Source organism: Anomaloglossus baeobatrachus, chromosome 1 (genome assembly GCF_048569485.1).
Source record: "Anomaloglossus baeobatrachus isolate aAnoBae1 chromosome 1, aAnoBae1.hap1, whole genome shotgun sequence".
In the NCBI taxonomy this organism is placed as follows: Eukaryota; Metazoa; Chordata; class Amphibia; order Anura; family Aromobatidae; genus Anomaloglossus; species Anomaloglossus baeobatrachus.
Genome location: NC_134353.1, coordinates 210,653,727 through 210,667,867, shown reverse-complemented (window position 1 = coordinate 210,667,867; position 14,141 = coordinate 210,653,727).

Below are 14,141 nucleotides of genomic sequence, written 5' to 3'. Positions count from 1 at the left end.
GAAATTACAGCTGTGGTTCTTCCTTGGTCCTTGCTGACAAGACAGGTCTTCTGGTTGTTGAAATTGGAAGGCTGGACCACATATGGCTCTCTTTCCCACTGGTCATCCAGTTTATGCATCTTTCTTTTTCTTTTTAAGACCACTTCTCCTGGTGAAAATGGAGGGGCTTGGGCTTGCTTGTTAAAGCTTCTTTCTTGCTTTTCCCTACTTTGGTCCAGATTCTCCTCGACATACTCTTGAATTTGCCTGTATTGAGCTCTACGCTTGGTATCCCAATCTGCATTTGGGGAATAAACTTCAGGCATCTCAACTTCCATCTCCAGATCCACTGGCAGTCTCCCAGGTCTAGCCCTCATGAGATAAGCGGGTGTGCATTTAGTGGAATTCACAGGAATACTATTGTACATGTCCACAAGATCTGGCAATTTTTCAGGCCACTCGTTCCGCTCCTCAAGGGGTAGAGTTTTCAGCAGGTTGATGACTACATAGTTCATCTTCTCACACATCCCATTTGTTTGTGCGTGGTAGGGGGCAGTGCGTATCTTCTTACACCCATACAATTTACAAAATTCCTGGAAGATTTCTGCTTCAAAAGCGGGACCTTGATCTGTTAGGACGTGATCTGGGTAACCGTGGGGTCTGCAAAAATGTGCCTGGAAAGCCTTCGCCGCAGTGCTGGCAGTTAGATCTTTGACAGGTACCACCACCAGGAATCTTGAATAGTGATCTACTATGGTGAGTGCATAGGTGTACCCATTCCTGCTTGGTGTGAGCTTGACGTGGTCTAAGGCAACGAGTTCTAGAGGCTGGGTAGTTACTATTGGTTGCAATGGCGCTCGCTGACTGGTGCTATCTTTTCTCCTTAATGTACATGGACCACAGTTCCTGCACCAAGCTTCTATGGTATCTCTCATCCCAGTCCAATAAAAGCGACTTCTCAGCAACATTTCCAACTTCTTCCAACCAAAGTGCCCAGCTCTATCATGATAGGCCTCCAACACCACTGGTGCATATGCTGTGGGTATTACTATCTGGCATATTCTCTCATGCGTTTTTGGATTAATGAGACTTCTGCACAACTTGCCTCCATGGAAACACAGACGACTTCTTTCTTTCCACAATTTCTTAGCTTCTTCTGGAGCATCCGGTTCAAGGTGTGAATCAGCCTCGGATATCAATGCCTTTATCAATCTGATTGCAGGGTCATTATCTTGGGCTTCTTGCCAACCATGGTGGGGCAATGGGTTGAAGGTCGCCTCTTGCTGATCACTATAATATCGGGGTTTCACTCTATCAGTAGGGCGATGGAAAGCAGGTATCTCAATCTCCTCCAGGTCATCTTCATGCCTCCCATCATCACACAACTGGGGCATCCTGGACAACGCATCAGCGTTAGCGTTCTTGCGACCAGCCCTGTACTTTATAGTGAAATCGTAATTTGCCAGTCGTGCTACCCACCGCTGCTCCAAAGCTCCAAGCTTCGCCGTGTCCAGGTGTGTCAACGGGTTATTGTCTGTATATACGGTGAATTTTGCAGAAGCCAGGTAATGCTTAAACTTCTCTGTCACTGCCCAAACAAGTGCTAAGAACTCCAGCTTGAAAGAACTATAGTTCTCAGGATTTCTTTCTGTTGGACGGAGTTTCCTGCTGGCGTATGCAATCACCTTTTCCTTGCCATCCTGTACCTGGGATAGAACAGCTCCCAGTCCCACGTTGCTGGCATCAGTGTACAGCACAAATGGGAGGTTATAGTCAGGATATGCCAGAATCTCATCTCCTGTCAAAGCTGACTTCATCCACTTGAAGGACTTCTCCTGCTCCTCACCCCATGTGAATGGAGAGCCAGAAGTCTTGCCGTGCTTTCTTTGTCCGACTAGGAGATCTTGTAAGGGGGATGCCATCTTGGTATAGCCTTTCACGAACCTCCGGTAGTACCCCATCAATCCCAGGAATTGGCGCACCTCTTTGATGTTCTGAGGCCTGGGCCAGTTCTGGATAGCTGTGATTTTCTCAGGGTCCGGAGCCACACCTTCGGCACTTACCACATGCCCCAGGTATTGGACTTTGGGCTTCAGCAGGTGACATTTGGAGGGTTTTAGTTTCATCCCGTACCTGGAAAGGGCTTCAAATACTTCTGCCAGATGTCCCAGATGCTCCTCATAGGTCTTGGAATATACAATTACGTCGTCCAGGTACAGCAGGACAGTCTCGAAGTTGCAATGGCCTAAACAGCTCTCCATGAGTCGTTGAAACGTACCAGGTGCATTGCACAGCCCGAATGGCATGCTGTTAAATTCACATAATCCCATCGGGGTGGCAAAGGCGGTCTTCTCGCGATCCTCCTCAGCAACGGACACTTGCCAATAACCACTAGTGAGGTCAAGGGTAGAGAAGTAATTTGCAGATCTTAATGCAGTCAAGGACTCTTCAATTCTGGGCAGTGGATAGGCATCCTTATGTGTGATGTTGTTAATTCTCCTATAGTCCACGCACATCCTCATAGTGCCGTCTTTCTTCTTCACTAGGACTAGCGGGGCTGCCCAGGGGCTGCAACTATCACGGATGACCCCAGCCTCCTTCATACTTCTCAGCATGTCTTTGGCACACTGGTAGTGAGCAGGTGGTATGGGCCTATACCTTTCCTTTATAGGTGGATGAATGCCTGTGGGTATATGATGCTGAACCCCTTTCACCCTCCCAAAGTCTAATGGGTGTTTACTAAACACTTGCTCATACTCCTGAACCACCCTGTAGACCCCTTGTTTTTGATGTAGTGGAGTGGAGTCAGTACCTACATGTAACTCTTGACACCACTGTTCTTGCTGAATCTGGGAACTGTCTGTGGCTGACTGATCTGGTGTGGCTGAGGACTTTACTGTCTGGATGAAATTCTCACTCACAGTGTACAATTTGGCTATGGTAGCATACCTGGGCAGTCTAACCTCTTCCTCCCCGCAATTCAACACTCGCACGGGCACTCTCCCCTTACGGACATCGACTACCCCTCTGGCTGTCAGTACTGTAGACCAGTGCTCTGAAGGCAGGGCCTCTACCACTGCCTGGTAATTCTGTCCACGGGAGCCTACAGCTGCCCTGCACCATATCATCATCTCACTCCGTGGGGGCACTACCACAGGAGCTGCATCCATTACCCGTACACCGCCAATTTCCCCACCAGACAAATTTACCTGTTGCCTCTGCTGGAGGTCTCGAATCTCTCTTTGCAGGACCCTCTGGCGTCCCGTTCCTGCAGTTTCAGAGAGCTGTTGGAGAAGAAATAATACTTCCCCCATACAATTCTCAATAACATTAGTCCCCAAAATCATCTTAGGGTTCCGGTCACTTGGGTCATTCTGCACTACTATGAGTCCTTGGCGTGCTAACTCCACCCTGCCCACCTTGATGGTTACCTCCTTGAACCCGAGTTGTGTTACTGGTAAACCATTTACAGCATAAATGGTGAGGTCATTGTCCGGTGGGGCGAGTTCCTCAGTTGACCAGAATTTGGTATACAGTACTTGGGGTATAGTTGTTACCTGGGAGCCGGTATCAAGAAGTGCTGAAGTCGGAATCCCATCCAAGGTGATGGAAACGATGGTCCTTCCTCCAACATACCGCTCCCGCCAGTCTGCTGGGCCTTGTTGATTTAGTCCTGGGGAGTGGCCCTTGGCCCCAGGGGTGGCCCGTTTAAAGGACAATAACGGGCGTAGTGACCAGTCTTGTTGCACCTATAACAAACAAGGTTTTCATACCGGTCACGGTTCCTTCCTCTGTATGTCGAGGTCCTCCCTCTCATCCAAGGGACGTCATCTGGGCAGTTAGCAAGCTGGATCTTCTCCGCCGGCTTGGTCTTGGGCTTGAGCTGCATTGCCTCTAGGATCCTTGCAACATCACTGCTCAGCTGCTGCACCTGTAAAGACAAATCACTGGTATCGCCTGCAGGCGCTGCTGGGGTCTTTGGCTCTGGCAGTGCTCTAACAGGAGGTGGCACATGTAGAGGAGAAGTGCCGGCTTGCCAGGACGTAGCAGGAGAATCAGTTGGCTCTGGGGTTTGCAAAGCCTTGATGGCTCGGTCTTTTAAAACAGCAAAGTCCATTGCAGGATATTCCAGAGTCCACAGCCGTAGCTGCTTGCGGTCCTCCACTGACCCCAGGCCTTGCAGAAACTGTTCAACAATCACCTTGTTTCCTTCAGCTTCACTGATGGGAATGGTTAGTTTGAGAGTTCGTAGCGCTGATTGCAGCCTCAGAGCATAGTCTCTAATGCTTTCTTGTGGGCGCTGCTTGCAGTTGTAAAACTTTATCCGGAGTTCTGCCTCAGTGCGGTTTTCAAAGGAAAGTCGCAGACGTTCAAAAATGGCAGTTACTGAGGCCCGGTCCTGATCTGTCCAGGTCTCCGCCTCCAGCTCTGCGGCGCCTGATAACTGGCCGAGTAGTACAGACGCTTGCTGCCGGTCATTCATCCCAAACATATCCAGGAGTGTGCGGATTTTTCTTTTGAATCCTTGCAGAGTGTCAGGGGAACCATCATATTGTGGTAGCCAGGTAGCGCCTGGCACATACGGTAAAGTCATTGGCATTATCTGCGCGGTCGCTCGTGCGTCCATGTCACCTTGATCTTGAGGGGGAACTGCCGCTGCGCTCGCTTCACCCGGCGCCGACATCTTTCTATGCCCCCTTGGTTTTCAGCAGCAAGATGGCGGCAACTGAATTTTTTTTTTTTTTTTATTCACTTTGGGCTCAACAGTTTTGGAGAAGGCGCACGTCACCCAGGTTAGTGGGTCCAGTCCAAATCCTGTTCGTGACGCCAAAAATCAATGTGTGACGCCCTAGCAGCAGTCGGACTGCTCGGCAGACACTTTGATGAAAAACAAAAAGGTTTTTTACGGGGGAGAATATTTGTGACGCCACCTGCGGTGTGCGGTAATAAGGAATACCGCCGCTGCTGTATGGGAGTGCCGGGGCTGATGGTGTTGGGGCAGCCTGGTGATGATTCCCTCCGCAGGTAGGGGCCCCGGGACTCAGGGTAGGGAATAGGTAGGAACAGCCTATATTGATATAGGGCCGGCAGGGCGCTGGGGAGCCAGGGTACTCACTCAGGTGTGATGACGCATTCAGTGGACACAGACTCTGAGGTAAACAAAGTCTCTTGGCACTGCTGCACTCGGTGACTGCACGTGCGGTGGTCCCTTTCAGTGATTCTGTGGTGGACTGGAGCCTTCCTCCATACACTGTATACTGTGTGTGTCCCTGGCCCCGTTGGCTTGAAACCTTCGGGTCCCGTCCCTCTTTTTAATTGGGACCTGCTCTTAGCAGCTGGCACGTGGGATTTTCTGTGACTGCTCTGTGTGGGAAGTCCTATCCCTCCGCTGTGCTGACGCCGCTAATCTCTGAGCCGTCAAGTACAGGCCACTGTCTGCGACCCAGCCAGGCTCTCCTCAGGGAGCTCTTAATCACCAGGTCCTCTCTCTCTTTTTCAGTTACTACCAACTGTCTAACTGACTCCTCCCACCAGCCTGTCTGACTCATAGGTGGGCGGTGCCTTTCCCAGCTGGAACCACGCCCCTGGTGTGCCTGACAAGTGTAGTGTTTGGGTGACTAGGATTTGTGCTGTTAGTACAGAATCACTGTTGCGGACCCCGGAACCAAGGAGGGTGGGCCCTGCACCAAGGATAGAGAATAGTGCAGTTCCCTGTGACACCCTGGACTAGTCCAGGGGCGTCACATTCCCCCTTGGTTAAACGTAGCTCGTCCCCGAGCTACAGTGCACCCAGAGTGTTTATTTTTATCTGCAAAAAGTGAACATTTTAAAAGAAAAACATATCTATCCATCCCACGCAGGGGAGGCACTTGAACCCAACGTTTCGCTTTCCCAATCCTTCATCCCACCCCCAAAGTTCCAAAAGGAGGCAAGCCACCGCTCCTGTTGGTGGCCAGACCTGGGCCATATGTCTCCCAGGTCTCTCCTCCACCTGTGTCTTCTCCTGTAGGTGGGGATGCAGTCCGTGGCTATGAATGGGAAATAACCATTTACAATAGCACCAGTTCGTGCTGGCTACCACCAGTCCTGTAGCCAAAGGTCCATTTTCAATAAAACTTATCATTGGTCGTCAATCAGGTCATGAATCCAGGTAATTAAAATAAAATCAACATTCTTCTTATCAACACTCTATATCAACATGTCTTACATGACTATCTTTAGCATGGAAAATAGTAGAATTAAAAGCATGGAAAATACTAAACATTTTTAAATTTACTCTATATTTAGACTATTTACATTAGGGTAGAGTAGCCGGGTTCCGCTACCATTCCTCATCTCTGAACCTATGTGGGGGCTGACCAAAGTTCACACGGGTGGACCTTCTCAGCTCCTGGCTTCCCTCTAACCCTTGTACTGTGGTGTTTGCTACTACCTGTTCCCCACTACTGGTGCTAGGTGTTGTAGGTGGTAATCTACGTGTTCGTGGTGCTGGATTGGGTACTTCTCTAGGTGCAATGATTTCAGGCCTCCTTGGTTCTGGTTCTTCCGCGGGTTGCGGGAATGTGAGTACAGGCACAATCACTGCTCCATTGTACATAGGCCAATCTTCCGGGAAGTCACCTAGGATGGTGTGGATCACTCTCTTCTTTTTCTCAGTCACTTGAGGTTGGGGCTGTTCTTCCTTCTGGATGTTCAGGGGTTCAGGGCACTTTTTCAAGTGGTCACGGGAAATTACAGCTGTGGTTCTTCCTTGGTCCTTGCTGACAAGACAGGTCTTCTGGTTGTTGAAATTGGAAGGCTGGACCACATATGGCTCTCTTTCCCACTGGTCATCCAGTTTATGCATCTTTCTTTTTCTTTTTAAGACCACTTCTCCTGGTGAAAATGGAGGGGCTTGGGCTTGCTTGTTAAAGCTTCTTTCTTGCTTTTCCCTACTTTGGTCCAGATTCTCCTCGACATACTCTTGAATTTGCCTGTATTGAGCTCTACGCTTGGTATCCCAATCTGCATTTGGGGAATAAACTTCAGGCATCTCAACTTCCATCTCCAGATCCACTGGCAGTCTCCCAGGTCTAGCCCTCATGAGATAAGCGGGTGTGCATTTAGTGGAATTCACAGGAATACTATTGTACATGTCCACAAGATCTGGCAATTTTTCAGGCCACTCGTTCCGCTCCTCAAGGGGTAGAGTTTTCAGCAGGTTGATGACTACATAGTTCATCTTCTCACACATCCCATTTGTTTGTGCGTGGTAGGGGGCAGTGCGTATCTTCTTACACCCATACAATTTACAAAATTCCTGGAAGATTTCTGCTTCAAAAGCGGGACCTTGATCTGTTAGGACGTGATCTGGGTAACCGTGGGGTCTGCAAAAATGTGCCTGGAAAGCCTTCGCCGCAGTGCTGGCAGTTAGATCTTTGACAGGTACCACCACCAGGAATCTTGAATAGTGATCTACTATGGTGAGTGCATAGGTGTACCCATTCCTGCTTGGTGTGAGCTTGACGTGGTCTAAGGCAACGAGTTCTAGAGGCTGGGTAGTTACTATTGGTTGCAATGGCGCTCGCTGACTGGTGCTATCTTTTCTCCTTAATGTACATGGACCACAGTTCCTGCACCAAGCTTCTATGGTATCTCTCATCCCAGTCCAATAAAAGCGACTTCTCAGCAACATTTCCAACTTCTTCCAACCAAAGTGCCCAGCTCTATCATGATAGGCCTCCAACACCACTGGTGCATATGCTGTGGGTATTACTATCTGGCATATTCTCTCATGCGTTTTTGGATTAATGAGACTTCTGCACAACTTGCCTCCATGGAAACACAGACGACTTCTTTCTTTCCACAATTTCTTAGCTTCTTCTGGAGCATCCGGTTCAAGGTGTGAATCAGCCTCGGATATCAATGCCTTTATCAATCTGATTGCAGGGTCATTATCTTGGGCTTCTTGCCAACCATGGTGGGGCAATGGGTTGAAGGTCGCCTCTTGCTGATCACTATAATATCGGGGTTTCACTCTATCAGTAGGGCGATGGAAAGCAGGTATCTCAATCTCCTCCAGGTCATCTTCATGCCTCCCATCATCACACAACTGGGGCATCCTGGACAACGCATCAGCGTTAGCGTTCTTGCGACCAGCCCTGTACTTTATAGTGAAATCGTAATTTGCCAGTCGTGCTACCCACCGCTGCTCCAAAGCTCCAAGCTTCGCCGTGTCCAGGTGTGTCAACGGGTTATTGTCTGTATATACGGTGAATTTTGCAGAAGCCAGGTAATGCTTAAACTTCTCTGTCACTGCCCAAACAAGTGCTAAGAACTCCAGCTTGAAAGAACTATAGTTCTCAGGATTTCTTTCTGTTGGACGGAGTTTCCTGCTGGCGTATGCAATCACCTTTTCCTTGCCATCCTGTACCTGGGATAGAACAGCTCCCAGTCCCACGTTGCTGGCATCAGTGTACAGCACAAATGGGAGGTTATAGTCAGGATATGCCAGAATCTCATCTCCTGTCAAAGCTGACTTCATCCACTTGAAGGACTTCTCCTGCTCCTCACCCCATGTGAATGGAGAGCCAGAAGTCTTGCCGTGCTTTCTTTGTCCGACTAGGAGATCTTGTAAGGGGGATGCCATCTTGGTATAGCCTTTCACGAACCTCCGGTAGTACCCCATCAATCCCAGGAATTGGCGCACCTCTTTGATGTTCTGAGGCCTGGGCCAGTTCTGGATAGCTGTGATTTTCTCAGGGTCCGGAGCCACACCTTCGGCACTTACCACATGCCCCAGGTATTGGACTTTGGGCTTCAGCAGGTGACATTTGGAGGGTTTTAGTTTCATCCCGTACCTGGAAAGGGCTTCAAATACTTCTGCCAGATGTCCCAGATGCTCCTCATAGGTCTTGGAATATACAATTACGTCGTCCAGGTACAGCAGGACAGTCTCGAAGTTGCAATGGCCTAAACAGCTCTCCATGAGTCGTTGAAACGTACCAGGTGCATTGCACAGCCCGAATGGCATGCTGTTAAATTCACATAATCCCATCGGGGTGGCAAAGGCGGTCTTCTCGCGATCCTCCTCAGCAACGGACACTTGCCAATAACCACTAGTGAGGTCAAGGGTAGAGAAGTAATTTGCAGATCTTAATGCAGTCAAGGACTCTTCAATTCTGGGCAGTGGATAGGCATCCTTATGTGTGATGTTGTTAATTCTCCTATAGTCCACGCACATCCTCATAGTGCCGTCTTTCTTCTTCACTAGGACTAGCGGGGCTGCCCAGGGGCTGCAACTATCACGGATGACCCCAGCCTCCTTCATACTTCTCAGCATGTCTTTGGCACACTGGTAGTGAGCAGGTGGTATGGGCCTATACCTTTCCTTTATAGGTGGATGAATGCCTGTGGGTATATGATGCTGAACCCCTTTCACCCTCCCAAAGTCTAATGGGTGTTTACTAAACACTTGCTCATACTCCTGAACCACCCTGTAGACCCCTTGTTTTTGATGTAGTGGAGTGGAGTCAGTACCTACATGTAACTCTTGACACCACTGTTCTTGCTGAATCTGGGAACTGTCTGTGGCTGACTGATCTGGTGTGGCTGAGGACTTTACTGTCTGGATGAAATTCTCACTCACAGTGTACAATTTGGCTATGGTAGCATACCTGGGCAGTCTAACCTCTTCCTCCCCGCAATTCAACACTCGCACGGGCACTCTCCCCTTACGGACATCGACTACCCCTCTGGCTGTCAGTACTGTAGACCAGTGCTCTGAAGGCAGGGCCTCTACCACTGCCTGGTAATTCTGTCCACGGGAGCCTACAGCTGCCCTGCACCATATCATCATCTCACTCCGTGGGGGCACTACCACAGGAGCTGCATCCATTACCCGTACACCGCCAATTTCCCCACCAGACAAATTTACCTGTTGCCTCTGCTGGAGGTCTCGAATCTCTCTTTGCAGGACCCTCTGGCGTCCCGTTCCTGCAGTTTCAGAGAGCTGTTGGAGAAGAAATAATACTTCCCCCATACAATTCTCAATAACATTAGTCCCCAAAATCATCTTAGGGTTCCGGTCACTTGGGTCATTCTGCACTACTATGAGTCCTTGGCGTGCTAACTCCACCCTGCCCACCTTGATGGTTACCTCCTTGAACCCGAGTTGTGTTACTGGTAAACCATTTACAGCATAAATGGTGAGGTCATTGTCCGGTGGGGCGAGTTCCTCAGTTGACCAGAATTTGGTATACAGTACTTGGGGTATAGTTGTTACCTGGGAGCCGGTATCAAGAAGTGCTGAAGTCGGAATCCCATCCAAGGTGATGGAAACGATGGTCCTTCCTCCAACATACCGCTCCCGCCAGTCTGCTGGGCCTTGTTGATTTAGTCCTGGGGAGTGGCCCTTGGCCCCAGGGGTGGCCCGTTTAAAGGACAATAACGGGCGTAGTGACCAGTCTTGTTGCACCTATAACAAACAAGGTTTTCATACCGGTCACGGTTCCTTCCTCTGTATGTCGAGGTCCTCCCTCTCATCCAAGGGACGTCATCTGGGCAGTTAGCAAGCTGGATCTTCTCCGCCGGCTTGGTCTTGGGCTTGAGCTGCATTGCCTCTAGGATCCTTGCAACATCACTGCTCAGCTGCTGCACCTGTAAAGACAAATCACTGGTATCGCCTGCAGGCGCTGCTGGGGTCTTTGGCTCTGGCAGTGCTCTAACAGGAGGTGGCACATGTAGAGGAGAAGTGCCGGCTTGCCAGGACGTAGCAGGAGAATCAGTTGGCTCTGGGGTTTGCAAAGCCTTGATGGCTCGGTCTTTTAAAACAGCAAAGTCCATTGCAGGATATTCCAGAGTCCACAGCCGTAGCTGCTTGCGGTCCTCCACTGACCCCAGGCCTTGCAGAAACTGTTCAACAAGCACCTTGTTTCCTTCAGCTTCACTGATGGGAATGGTTAGTTTGAGAGTTCGTAGCGCTGATTGCAGCCTCAGAGCATAGTCTCTAATGCTTTCTTGTGGGCGCTGCTTGCAGTTGTAAAACTTTATCCGGAGTTCTGCCTCAGTGCGGTTTTCAAAGGAAAGTCGCAGACGTTCAAAAATGGCAGTTACTGAGGCCCGGTCCTGATCTGTCCAGGTCTCCGCCTCCAGCTCTGCGGCGCCTGATAACTGGCCGAGTAGTACAGACGCTTGCTGCCGGTCATTCATCCCAAACATATCCAGGAGTGTGCGGATTTTTCTTTTGAATCCTTGCAGAGTGTCAGGGGAACCATCATATTGTGGTAGCCAGGTAGCGCCTGGCACATACGGTAAAGTCATTGGCATTATCTGCGCGGTCGCTCGTGCGTCCATGTCACCTTGATCTTGAGGGGGAACTGCCGCTGCGCTCGCTTCACCCGGCGCCGACATCTTTCTATGCCCCCTTGGTTTTCAGCAGCAAGATGGCGGCAACTGAATTTTTTTTTTTTTTTTATTCACTTTGGGCTCAACAGTTTTGGAGAAGGCGCACGTCACCCAGGTTAGTGGGTCCAGTCCAAATCCTGTTCGTGACGCCAAAAATCAATGTGTGACGCCCTAGCAGCAGTCGGACTGCTCGGCAGACACTTTGATGAAAAACAAAAAGGTTTTTTACGGGGGAGAATATTTGTGACGCCACCTGCGGTGTGCGGTAATAAGGAATACCGCCGCTGCTGTATGGGAGTGCCGGGGCTGATGGTGTTGGGGCAGCCTGGTGATGATTCCCTCCGCAGGTAGGGGCCCCGGGACTCAGGGTAGGGAATAGGTAGGAACAGCCTATATTGATATAGGGCCGGCAGGGCGCTGGGGAGCCAGGGTACTCACTCAGGTGTGATGACGCATTCAGTGGACACAGACTCTGAGGTAAACAAAGTCTCTTGGCACTGCTGCACTCGGTGACTGCACGTGCGGTGGTCCCTTTCAGTGATTCTGTGGTGGACTGGAGCCTTCCTCCATACACTGTATACTGTGTGTGTCCCTGGCCCCGTTGGCTTGAAACCTTCGGGTCCCGTCCCTCTTTTTAATTGGGACCTGCTCTTAGCAGCTGGCACGTGGGATTTTCTGTGACTGCTCTGTGTGGGAAGTCCTATCCCTCCGCTGTGCTGACGCCGCTAATCTCTGAGCCGTCAAGTACAGGCCACTGTCTGCGACCCAGCCAGGCTCTCCTCAGGGAGCTCTTAATCACCAGGTCCTCTCTCTCTTTTTCAGTTACTACCAACTGTCTAACTGACTCCTCCCACCAGCCTGTCTGACTCATAGGTGGGCGGTGCCTTTCCCAGCTGGAACCACGCCCCTGGTGTGCCTGACAAGTGTAGTGTTTGGGTGACTAGGATTTGTGCTGTTAGTACAGAATCACTGTTGCGGACCCCGGAACCAAGGAGGGTGGGCCCTGCACCAAGGATAGAGAATAGTGCAGTTCCCTGTGACACCCTGGACTAGTCCAGGGGCGTCACATATACAGCAGTCTCAGTGTATCCAATAGGATGTATACAGCATTCTCAGTGTATTGATTGTGATATATACAGCAGAGTTTCAATGTATCCTATGTAATCTATATATATAATTGCCTTATTCTGTCTGTCTGTCTGTCTGTCTGTCTTGCTCCAAAATTGTGTCCTTACGGTGACACAAAGCTGATTGGCCGCTGGGCTCGCCATGGCCCCGCCCCCCCACACGTATTGGCTGCTCGCCTCGCCTCGGCTCTGCCCCCCCACGGATTGGTCGCTCGCCTCGGCCTGGCCCCGCCCTCCGCATGGATTGGCCACTCGCCCCGGCCCTCCGCACGCATCGCCAGACATAACCTTGCGATGCTGGGATCTTGACGGAGCCGGTGAACGCTGGTAACCATTATACACATTGGGTAACTAAGGTCCCTTAGTTACCCGATGTGTATCATAGTTACCAGTGTACACTGGCTCCGTCACGATCCCAACAGCGCCACACATAACCTTGCGATGCTGGGATCTTGACGGAGCCGGTGAACGCTGGTAACCATTATACACATCGGGTAACTAAGGTCCCTTAGTTACCCGATGTGTATCATAGTTACCAGTGTACACCGGCTCCGTCACGATCCCAGCAGCGCCAGACATAACCGTGCGATGCTGGGATCTTGACGGAGCCGGTGAACGCTGGTAACCATTATACACATCGGGTAACTAAGGTCTCTTAGTTACCCGATGTGTATCATAGTTACCAGTGTACACCGGCTCTGTCAGGATCCCAGCAGCGCCAGACATAACCTTGCGATGCTGGGATCTTGACGGAGCCGGTGAACGCTGGTAACCATTATACACATCGGGTAACTAAGGTCCCTTAGTTACCCGATGTGTATCATAGTTACCAGCGTACACCGGCTCCCGGTACACATGTGCAGGATGCCGGCATTATACTCCTCTCCCCCCAGGACTACTCCTCCTATTATAGTCCTCCTATTATACTCCTCTCTGAGTATAATAGGAGAACTATTATAGCATGGGGGATGGAGCACGATGGGGTGCGCAGCATGGGGGATGTAGCACGATGGGGGGTGCGCAGCAGGGGGGATGGAGCACGATGGGGGGTGCGCAGCATCGGGGATGGAGCACGATGGGGAATGCGTAGCATAGGGGATGGAGCACGATGGGGGGTGCGCAGCATGGGGGATGGAGCACGATGGGAAGTGCACACCTCCCCCCAACACACACACAGAACACACCACACACACACTGGGAACCACAAACACTGCCATACACAGACACCCACACACACAGACAACGCCGCACACACACAACACCCAACACACAAACACCGCGGCATACATAAATATACGCACATACCGCACAACACACACATTGCACAAAACATACCTCCCCCCAAAACACACCACACCCACACAAACCGCGCAACACACACACACACAACGCTACAGACATACAGCGCTCCACAAACAACGCAACACACGCAACACACATACAACACCGCTCTCACCCCCGCCACACCCAGACAACACCAAGAACATGTACAGCGCCCTACACAAACACTTGGTAACTACACACAACAACATCTATATATATATATATAACAAAAATCATACATGAACTACACAATACGTAAATTCTAGAATACCCGATGCGTAGAATCGGGCCACCTTCTAGTGTATACAAAAGAGTCTTAGTCTGTTA